The sequence below is a fragment of the Rattus norvegicus genome, chromosome 4, assembly GCF_036323735.1.
Source record: "Rattus norvegicus strain BN/NHsdMcwi chromosome 4, GRCr8, whole genome shotgun sequence".
Taxonomy (NCBI): Eukaryota; Metazoa; Chordata; class Mammalia; order Rodentia; family Muridae; genus Rattus; species Rattus norvegicus.
The window spans coordinates 40,869,329-40,881,801 of record NC_086022.1 but is presented as its reverse complement, the minus strand read 5'-3'; positions in this window follow the sequence as shown (position 1 = coordinate 40,881,801).

The following is a 12,473-nucleotide window of genomic DNA, read 5'->3' as shown; positions in this document are numbered from 1 at the left end:
AGCATTTTAGGTGTGTTAGGGTATCTAGGGCTTTGTGTGGTGGGAGAACTGCCTTATGATGTTGTCAAACAGCATTGGTTTCTGTTGCTTATGTCTTGTGTTTGTCTCTCACCAACTGGTTATTCCTAGTGTGTTAACTGCCCTTGCTGTCTCTGACTGGAGCCTGTCTCTCCTGTGATCCTGGTTGTGCCAGAACTCCTTGGAGTCTAGCTGTCTCTGTGATCCCGTGATTCTGAGAATTTGTGATCCTGAGATCCTGGGTGTGTCAGAGCTCCTGGGAGTCAGGCTGTTTCTGGGATCCAGAAATCCTGGTGTGACCAAGCCCCTGAGATCCAGAGCTCTTGAGGGTCAAGCTTTCTCAGCATGTTGTAGGAGTGGGTGGGGCACTCGAGTCCTGAGTCTGCTCTGGAGACAGGTGTAATCTGGAAGGAACCTGTGCTTCTGGTTTGGAGGGTGTTCCGTTTATCTAGTTCCTGTGGGGGGTCCCAGTTACCTATAGGGAAAGATGTTGTGGCCTCAACTGTGATCTTGAGTGTGTCAGAGCTCCAATGATCCTGGGTGGGTCTGATCTCCTGGTTGTCGAGCTTCCTCTGTGATCCTGTGATCTTGGGCATATCAGAGCACCTCTGGCCCTCCGTGTTTCAGAGCACCTAGGAGTTGTGATCCCTCTGTAGGAGTGGTTGTGGAGCCATCAGCCAAGGTCTGCTCAGGGCATGGTTCAGACCAGAGGGAAACCCGTGACACTGGCTGGGCAGGGGTTCCTGTGTCCCTGGATCCCGGATGTCCCAGTTACTCCAGATGATGAGGCAAATGTTGTAGACTCACCTATGATCCTGGGTGTGTTAGAGCACCCAGGTTTGAGCCTCCTCTGAGTGTTGTAGAAGTGGGTGCAAAGCCAGCACCCCAGGACTGCTCTGGGTGCAGGTTCAAACTAGAAGGAACCCCAGATGTACATTTTAAATGTCAACAGATAATTCAATAAGATTCATGGCTTAAATTTGTTCTCAGAACATTGAAGTCTTTAATGATCTTGATAAAACATGGAATGCTTACCCATTTTAACACAGAAATTTTTTGTTTTTAGACTTGGTTTGAAAAAGAGTTAACTTGAGTTGATACAGAGGCAAAATTTCTTTGTTCTAGAAAGCCCGCTGAGGATCATCCTGCTCTGTACAGTTCTCAAAGAAAAAAGAACCTTGGGAATCTGAGACTCTATGCTGCTAGGCTGTCCTTTTGGGCAACTCAGTGGCTGCCTAAGAGTGGGAGGATTATTTTTATTCTGCAGAAAGTATTTCCACTGGGGAAATGATTCTTCTCTCTGTGTGTCAGTAAGTGGAACCATGCCTATGAACTGCTTCCTGAGACTGCATCCTTGCTTGATCAGAGGCTGACAGGCATTCTATAGCTGAAGGCAGAAAATGTCAAATCATTGGACAATCATGTACTGAATATCTTTGGACCAGATACCACATATCTTAGTTGAATGATATAGAGAAATCAAGTTGAGCTAGAAGCTTCCTCCCTAGGCAGCTAACAATGATTTTATGATAGTGGTCATAAATTTAAAGCATCAGATCATTTGGCATAGCAAGATAAGAATGTGGTTATGCAAATGTGTGTGTGTGTGTGTGTGTGTGTGTGTGTGTGTGAAATGGATATAAAGGCAGAATGGACAGAGGAAAGCAAGAGAATTGATAGAGTATTTAAAAGACAGATACAGAGTATTTAAAACATAGATGCAGTTTGATGGTTAGGAATGATTTTCAACATGTTAGTTTCTGGAATATCCAAAAGTGCAAGAAAACTCCAGGTATACCTGTGAGTGAATATCTGGATTACATTACCCTGTGGGCATGTCATACAGCATTATGTTGATTAGGTAAATTGAAGTTGAAAGATCCACTCCCCTTCTCCCAACTCATAGGAAATTGCATTGCTCTGTATATGTCTTATTCTAAAATAAAGAAGGGCAATATCATTCCTTAGACTGGGATTCTGAACTTTATTAAAAGCAGAAGCTAACTAAGCATGTGACCAACTGCATCAATCTTCTGCGAACCTTACTGCTCTATAGTGATGGATTGCACTCCCAAACCATGAGCTAAAAGTACAACTTTTCTCCCGTTAGGCTGATTTTGTCTGTTTCTATCATGGCAGCAGCAGGAAAAATAACTAAGACACATACAGACTGATGCACCTTCATCTGGGCACACAGGAAGTAAAGATGTGAGCTGAGTAAGGGGGAGTGAATAGATGTAGACCAAGTGGTATGTTGGGATGAGTGGGAGATTTGGTCACAGCCAAAGAGGAAAAAAAGGAAGTCATGGCTAGAGAACTGATACTATAAAACCCAAACTGTAAGGGTAGTTGCATTTTTAAACAGAGATCTATTTCACTTTTGATTAGGCATATGTGTGTGAGTCTGTGTATGCATGTACATGTGTATGTATGTACATGTGTATGTATGTACATGTGAACGCAAGTGCCTCAGGAGGTCAGAGATGTCAGATCTCTTTGGATCTGGAATTATAGGGAATTGTGACAGGCGACTGTGGTTTTAGTGATACATACATGGCTTTGGTAAAAAGCCTGACATGGTGGTGCACATTTTTAATTACAGCACTCAGGAGGACGAGACAGACAGATATCTGATTTCGAGTCCATTGGCTTGGTCTAAAGACTGAGTTCCAAGACAGCCAGGGCTACACAGAAACCCTGTCTTGAAAAATTGAAAAACAAGACAATAAAAGTATATGGATATAGAAAATGAGTCCTGAGAAAGAATAAGATTATTGGAAAGGAGCAATCATGTAACTACAACTCCAGAATTACAGGTGACACTGAACTAACTGATCAATAAAATGACACGGGTAGTTTTGGAGATGGGGTAAAGGGTTTCCTGTGTACAAGATAGTAAAAAGAATGACTTGAAGGCCACTAGATAACTATAAGACACATGCCCTGCTAAGAATGAAGGTCAGGGGAGGTTGTATTTGTGTGAAGTCTAACCAGCCAGTCTTTCTGTTCAGTGGAAAACGTTCTTTCACGTCCTGCCATGCTACCAATGGCTGCTAGAGGGCAGCAAAAGCCAGGAACAAGCAAGGAAAGCCTGAACTTGAACAATAGGAAAACGCTTTGTCTTCCCCTACAGAGCCACACTGTCAGGGCAGAAACAGCAGTCTGAGTTCAAGAAGTCTGCGGTTTAAGGTTCCACTCAGTAACTGGAGAATCCAACAAAAATAAACAAGAGTGCGGTAAAGGTTTAAGTGGCTGGTATTCACTCACTTTGAACCTTTTGGGAAACTTAAACAAAGACTAGGAAGGGCCAGCAAATGTTAAGTCAAAAGTCAGGGCTCGCTACCAAACGTGAGGGAGAGGAAGGTTTAAATGGCTGCGAAGTTGAAAGTGGACAGTTCATGAGTTAAGGTGTTTTTTTAGAAGAACTTGGGCTGTCTGAGGGGATGACTGTCGGACAACTATGACAAAATCTGAACAGATCCTCCACTTAAACAGGCCACACAGGGCAGCAATGGGTAAGGGACATTAAGAGAAAGAAAGTGGGCAGTTTGAGAGTTACAAGAAGAGGCAACTTTTGTTTTCTTTTCTGAAGTACGTTTTCATGTAGCCTAGGCTGGCTTTGAACTTGCTATGTAGCCCAGGATGACCCTAAGATTTTGATTATCTTGCCTCTTGCTCCAAGGGTGTATGTAGGATTTTACAGCAGGGGCCTGGCTTAACTGTCAGGAATAGGATTGTTTGTTTGATTGCTTGCTTTTTTGTTTTGTTTTTTTTTTTAGGTGTTTTTTTTTTTTTGAAACAGAATCTAACTCTGTAATTCTCACTGGTTTGATCTTGTGTTCCTCTTGCCTCAGCCTCCTAAACTGTGGGATTAGAGAGATGAATCACTACTGGCTGGGTTACTGAATGAATGACTAAATTACAAGATACCTGAAATTCTTAAGATTTCATTGATTGTGATTAATAAATATGCATGCATATGTATGTGTATAATATATGCATATGTATTTATGGTATATATGTATGTAGTATGCATATATATATATATATATATATACAAAACTAAAACAGTAACAATATGCAGCCTAGCATCAGTCCTTACTGTAGTTGTATGACTGTAACCTGCGTGAGAATGCTGTAAGCCTGCTATTTCTATGTCCATATGTAAAGAATAGAAGCCAGAGTATTCAACATTTTATACTGCATGATTCTATACGAAGAAGAAAAGGAAGTAAGACTTCCTGGTAATCTCTGATCCTGCTTTGAATAGAGGTGTTGTGTGTCTTTGAAAAATCTTGAAAGAATTTGAGAAAGAATGCATAAAATCACAAAGATGCAGCTTAAACTCTTTAGGTGTTGACACTTTGTATCATGGAGTTAGGAGTGCTTTGAAGGTTTTTAGGGATCTTTCAGGTTTTTAAATTGAGAGTTTCTATCTTTGAATTCTGAAGTTCTAAATGATAAATCTTTTTCAAAACCTTTGTTATCTCCTTCCATAGCAGTCATTCCATTAGTAAAAGGCAATTTTTTTTGTTTTCAGTTATTTTAAATTTCAATCTAAATTTGTTTTAAAATGGAACTGACTGCTATTTGAATTTATATCATGGAAAATTACACAAAGTGAATAAATTTGACAAAATTGCTTATGGTTATTATATTGCAAATATTTTTGACAACCTAATATATGAAGAAAGTAAAATGTGAACATTTTAAAATACCAAAAAAACTTTAAAACTTCTTGGAAACAAAATCTAATTTGTCCTTTCATCTAATTTAATGAAAAAATTTAAAAACATGCTGAAAAGTGATACAAATTGATTTTGTTTGGTTAGTGTAGGTTTGTGTGTGTGTGTGTGTGTGTGTGTGTGTGTGTGTGTGTGTGTGTTCATGCATGTGTATGTATTCGGACACATGGGTGTGTGTGTGTGTGTGTGAGAGAGAGAAAGAGAGAGAGAGAGAGAGAGAGAGAGAGAGAGAGAGAGAGAGAGAGAGAGAGAGCGCTCATGTATGAAGGTCAGAGACCAATGTAAAGTTATACCTTATTATCATCGTTATTTTCTTTAAGATAGGGCCTCTCAGTAGGTAGCCCTCTAGCCCCAAATTTCCTCCTATTTCTAGCCTGTGCCTCCATTGCTGGGAATTCATGTGTGGTGCCACACCACCTTTGTGTGGGCGCTAAGGATCGAAATCATGTTTCCATGACACATGGGCACCACTTTGCAGACTAAGCCATGTCTTCAGCCCTTTGTCAAGCTGAATTTTAACGTTGCAATACACTATACAGTTTATGCCATAGATGTTGTCTGCTACAAGAGGGTCTTGGACTTTTGCAACCAAGGACTCTTGTAACTATTTTTTTCTCAAGTGATTCAACATTCTGTAAAATTTTCGGTGCATTATTATTTTTTTTTTACCAGAAGCAGCCTGTGAATCATAACTGCGGTGCTCATTTTTAATTAACTGGAAGCATGTATAGCCACTGATCTCTTTCACAAGGCCTGAGCAATAGCACTATTTTAAACGGATGCATTTCAACCAAATTTTAAAAGTCCTAGTATTTAATGCAGACTGCTGTGAATGAACGCATCATGTTGTGATTTTAAAAAATTGGAAATAACTGCAGGTTTCCTAGACCCTGAGGGAACTACAAATGGCCCCTGACTTGCAGTGATTTCAATATGGTTTACCCCTTTAAAAGATTTACTTTTCTTAACATGCACCGTACTAAGTTTTATAGTGATACTTTTCACCTCAAATTGTGTTTTGTTGCTCCTCCTTCCTTCCAGTGTTCATCCTACGATGTATCCCGTCAACCCTCGTAGCTCCTTTTCTTCATGTCACAGTGATAGATTTGCCTCCCCATTTTTCAAAATCCCTTGTTCCCCTTTTGCAGAAAGTTTGCACTTTTATGATGCCAGACAAATGATACATACTGAGCAGAAGTTGTACTTGTACCTCATGTTTTGAAATTTCTTCTCCTGGGCTAGTAATAGGCAATATGATAGTGTCATACTCTGTTGTGGCCTGGGACAGGGAAAACCAGCTGCACCTCTCGGTCAGCCAAGTGATCACAAGGAGAAGCGACTGGCATTCTGCAAGGGATGACGGTATAGTGTAATAGGCAGTATGTATGTACTTATAGATGAACACACACACATACACACATATATGGAATGGCAAAGAAAAACTCTTTGTTTTATTCAAAAATGTCTTTAGGTTAGTCCTATTACCTTCACTATTTTAAGGACAACAAGGCCTATAAACGTGGACAATTACTTGAGAGCAACGGTGCCTTCTCTATCAGATATTTTCACAGTGCAGTTACAAAGCTGGTCCCTCACAGAGAGATTCATTGGGATTTTATTATGTCTCATATTTAAAGAATATCGGGGAGGATGAACTAGAATCAGATCATTTTGACTGAAGATATTAAATCCTGTTTAGGAGACGGATTACTGCAGGGTTATGTAGAAATCTACAGCTCATGCTTCAGAGACAGTGAGTGCGAAATATGGGAGAGAATCAAGTATCTTATTTTTCTGAAATGCTTGTCTCATAAACCAGGTGTACTGGAGAATGGAAAGTCTGAACTTATAAAGTTTCTTCTGGTTGATGAGAACAGGAACATACTCCAACCTTCTTTGGGTTGGAGTCTTATCATGATCCTAGTGTGTCTACATCAGCTCCAATCTGCAAGCATCCCTTAGGGTACAGAAAGCTGTTACAGATAGCTTGTAGGCTCATTGATAATTAGTAATAATTAGAATCCCAAAGAATGGTGCCTGATACCTCGCTAGACTCAGAACCCATCCTTCCTGGTTATTTATTGAATAAATAGACTTTGGTTCTTTTTTTTTATCAGGTGCTTTTTTCTTTTACATGACAGATCAGAGGTTGAGTTGGTAGAGTTGAGAAAATGTTGGTCACTGGGGGTAATACTCAGGAACAGTTCAAGCTAGTCACTGTGTAAGATAATTATAGTTAATATCAGTGTATTACATTGAAAGAACACAGGAGACTCTATTTTAGGCCACCTCACCTTGAAATAGTATTTGAGGTAAGGTATATGCTAAGTAGCCCAATTTAGCCACTCTACTAGGTAATGGATACATATTTTAAAATATTATTTTGTATGTTAGTATATTTAGTTTTTCACTAAAATAGAAGGATCCAGGCGAATATTAACTACCTAATAGGGTTGTGAGTTAGAAAGGAAAGTAACTATGACATACATGTAGGAATGGTTTGACCCTATGAACTGGACCATAGTGTTGATAGGAAGTGACTTCATTCTGGTATCTGAGTTGTGAGATTTGCCTATAGAAAATGACAATTTCATAAACTACCAGTGTCAGGCAAGACCAGTGTTCAATTTTGAGGTATCAAGATGAATTAAGACAACTCTACAATCATGTGCAAGTACATACAACATACTGGACATTCTTTGTACCACTAAGAATTCTTTGATCTTGACTAAAATGATTGAATGTAATTTCTTTAGATTGAAATACTGCAAGTATAGCATCACACTTCTTGCCTCCTAATTAAGAGTTACCAGGATCCTGATTACAGAATTATCTCCATTTTCTTACAGTTTTAGATCCAGAGCAACATCTTCCATGAACTGTCTTCAGCTACTTGAACACAAACTTGAGTCCCAGTCCTTCTAACACCCAGTGCAGAGATGCCACATGGTTCTCCACCATTGCATGGTTCAAGACACAAGGAAAACAAACCTGTTTGTCTGTTTGTTATTGGTGTTCCCAAGATAGAAACATAGGTTGGGAAATGAGTATTAATAAGTTCAATATACCAAGTACAATGCCTGTTTCCTACTTAGCATTCAATGACTGATATGAATATTCCCTATTCAGCGCCTTACATTTTGTAGATTGGTGTATGAAAACTCAGAGGTGCTTGGCAGTTGGGAGGTGGCATTACTGAAGGCCTAGTTCCTTTGAGTCTTTTTTCAGCTCATGTTTTTATGATACCACACTGTTTCATTTTCATTCATCTTTTCCTCTCCTTTCCTATTGATGGGAAGTAATGTTATTGGCTCCTGGGATTATGATGTTTTGATCTATGTTTAAATAAAAAATTTTTCCTTAAAGAGAATGAAAGTAACTTTTAATCCTGTCATATATGTAGGGGCTTGGTAGGAGAAAGACTTTCAAATTTCTATCTTTTTACTACTATAATCACAGTCTTTTGATTATTGTAAAATTGTTTTTAATCATTTGAAGCCTCATCCACTGGAAAGACTATAATAATAAAGAATATTAACTTTGATCTTTTGCAAGGTGTGGTACATGAAACACAAGAATCAAGTTTGTCTTAAAATAACCTCAAGTCATTTAAAAGTGTGAGTTCAGGTTTTGTCCTCATGTAAAACTGACCAATTAGCTTATAAAACAATAAGATAATATTGGGGAACCTCAGAAAAATACAACACTGATACTTAAAGTATTCTTCACATGTGGATCTAGAGATAATAGATAATACTAGATACTAGATAGTAATAGATAACAGATAATAACAGTATACATAATAGATGATAAACATAGTCAATTCATTTGCTTTTTGTTATCCACCATAACTAAAGAGTAAAGACATATTGCTGATGACTTTATACATTTGAAATTAGTGCATAGGTTAAAAGAGCTGGAACTGACCAGGAAACTCTGATGCCTAGCATTCCTAGTGCTAGAAGATGTTATGAAAAATAGTGAGGGAGGACAGCAGTACTCTCCGTCCCTGGAAGTTGTGTGCACTGGTTTAACAGTGGCATGACTCTTAGAAGGGTAATCACATTCTCAGGTATTACATAACTTGTACAATAAATCTCGTCAAAGCTCACAACTGATAAGACAGCAGCCATAGGACAGAATCTACTATTGTTATTTTTTAAACATTCATGCTGCCAAGCAGTCGTGCAAAATTTAAGTCTATATTTATAAAATTATGGTATTTTCAACTTTGGTCAGAAAAAAATGTCTCTTTGGAGTGCATAGTAGTTATGCAGACACTCATAATTGGTAAAGCACCCAATATAAGTAATTGTGAGTGCACGGGTAGATAAATGATTTATATCAGCCTCCTACCACAGAAGGCTCGGGGAGCATGGTGGAAAGAGGGAAGAGAGACTGTTTTAGATGTGGAAGGTGAAGAGGAGAGCTATAAGAACAAATTTCTGGACTTGGCATGGTTATTGCAGACATCCACTCAGAGCAGCTGTGGTGAGTTGCACAAGGTAAAGTCAGTCAAAGTTCAAGTATGGACTGAGGAGGTCTCATTCCTAGCTAAAGAGCTATTGACAGTTGAAATCTTCTGGGGGAGAAACTATCACTTTCCAGGGGATGTGGCTATGGGTTGGTTGGCTCTGCCCTAGCTATTGGCCTTACACCCATGTGCATATGAATAGCACTGATTGGACCCGGGGTTATTAATCACAATAACAGCAAACCTAGACCACATGAAATGTCAGAGTTGGGATATTGAAAGAAGCTGGAGGGAGGTTATAGTTGATGGATCCAATCAAAATATGTGTACTGGGAAATGCTGAAAAAGAAGAGGCCCCAGGGAAGAACTCCCCAGTTGATCAGCCATTAACAAGTGGTCATCTCTGAGCTTATATAATACATGTAACATTAAATGGACTGAGCAAGTTGTATTTATGCATTATATACATATATACAAATATATTGAAATTATATAATTTATATATAAATTAAAGAAATAGAGGCCATGGGTTTGAGAGGGAGAGGGAGAGGGACAGAGAAATTAAGGAAGATGTATGGGAGGGGGGCTAATGTAATTATAATTTCAAAAAATAAAAATATTTAAAATTCATTGTATAAATCTATAACATTTTCGAAGAATACAATGAAATATTTCAAAAAGAGGAATTGGTAAAATACCCTCTATTATCACTTACAGGAAGTTGTGTATGTTCTGACAATTGGTGGAGTTTGGTATTTGTATGTGTTTGCTTTAGGCAAGAATTCTAGTTCTTCCTAAAGTGTATTTCTGGAAATGCCAGTTTTCTAAGAAATAGTAAGACAGATAAGATAGAGCCTGAGGATTGTTTTGCAACTCTCCCTTCTATGTCTATGTTTCACACATTTACAGAGGTATTTTAAAAGCACATTAAATGTTCTGAAATATATAGCTATATGTGCATTTAAATTTGTAAGGCATTTCTCGACTCAAAATTCAGTTTTTTTTCCCTAGAGCACTTTATTGTTCTTGCTAAGTCTTATGGCATACTTACCACATAATGTACACTTATTGTAGCTTCCTGTCTTAACAACTTCAGTATTTCTAAGCACAGTGAAATACAGAAGTTAAGTGGTATTCATGATGACATAGATGATAAATTGGAAGATAATATCCCCCTTATAATTAATGTTATGGGAGACAATGTAGAATATGCTCCTTTGACTTTGGTAACACCGATGAAAAAATTAGGTTTGTCCAAATAGTCTGATAGCATTAAATGAGAAGCTAGAAAAAATTCTAAAAAAGAATTTTTCAAACAATTTGTCTTGTATTTACATACATTTATTTATTTATTTATTTAGTGTTTGTATTTGTGTGTGCACATGCATACATACAGCAGATGGATGTAGAAGTCAGAAGCCAACTCCCAGGTGTTGATCTCTGATTCCATCATATAGGTTCTGGTACTGAACTCTGATTGTCAGGCTTAGCAACAAGCACTATTACCCTATGAGCATCACACACTCCCCCACCCCAAAATGATGTTTTAATGCTATTTATGCTACCAAGGATAAAGCATTGTGCAATACCAAATGTTACAGAGCTTCCCAAGGAGTCAGGGTAGGCAATTAAAAGATATACATATTCTTTTCATACAAGGCATTATTATGAAGCCTTGGCGAGATTTGAGTTTGCTATGTAGACTAGATTGACCTTGAACTCACACAGATCTTCCTGCCTCTACCTCCGGAGTGATGGGATTACAGGTGAGTCCCACAATACTTAGCTTTAAACGTATAATAATTTTAAAATCCGGATTATGGTAAGAACTTTGGGGAAAAGAGAACAGGGTGGTATGACCGAGTATGGGTCAAAACTAGTCTACTTTTGCTTGAAAATTAATTGCAGTATTTTATCAAATAGCATAATGTGACTAGTTAGAGCAGACTGTCAAATTTCCTTTGTTACTAGCATTCTGAAAGACAGATTTCAAGTGTAAGAGAAATAGAAATAGCCATTCAAAATAATATATTATTTTAGATATGTTGATATTATTAATTCTGTAGTTGATAGAAGATTTCACTGTTAATCATATAGCCTAATTAACCCCCTTCATCACTCATGCTTACAAGTCAGTTTTTCTCAATAAGCCTGTGCAAATTTTGGGATTTAGTGAACTCCAGGAACTGTATAGAGAAATACATCAATGACAAAAAATTTTAAAAAAGCATCAAAACCCACATCAGCATGTTCTCATCATTACAATTATTTATCTATATTGCACTATATACAGTGCTATAATTTACATGGTGATCTCTATTTCACAGACATTTGTGTACTTTTTAATGCCTGACTTAAAATAACCCTTTGAATATTATTTTTAGAACTGGGATAAAATTTTTCTTGATTTTATTACTTTTTTTAACTTGATGGTTTCTAAATTGACTATTTAGTATAAAAGACTTTTTAGGATTCTAGAATACTGGAAATACTGAGTTTGTTCTAAAAGGATTTCAGAGTTTTTAAAATTAAAACTGTAATTTTTCTTCTTGCAAATAATGTAGCTTCCCATATTCATTGCATTCTAGCATTGGCCTCATATTCTCAATTGAAGATTGTATTTTAAAAGATCTGAAATTTTTCTGTTTTGATTTTTAGACCCACAACACTTTGGTATAAGTTATTGTTCTGAGGCATAAAGCCAATGCGCGTGTGTTTGCTTTTCTTCTACAGAAACAAGTCACAGATGATATAAATGAGCTTAGATTAGATCAGATTCAGTGAGGATTGAAGAGTGATGGCTGATGCAAACAAGAAGAGTGATTAGTATTGTTCCTGCTGTATGATGAATTACACTCTACCATGCATTAAAACAGTGGATGGTTCTTCGGAATATCACAGACTCTTTAGTAAAACAATGATGGAAAATGTATAGTTCTCTATCGTTTAGCAAAAAGTAAGACATAAAAAATGTTGAAAATTTTCTTCAGGTCTCAAAGAACATCATGATATTGGAACAGATGAGAAAGCACACACGGTGTCCTTGATAATGGGTTTATTGTATTTTATTCATTTCTTATGCAGTCCTGCTCTGTGGTAGTAAATTGTTTTGATCTCTTAGTACTTACCTCAAAGTGGACTAGAAACTCCTCTACCCTTGGGGTACTGATAAGAGTCTTATGATTTTATTTGATCTACCAGTTAAACACTAATGAAATAAGTCAAGAGAAATATAC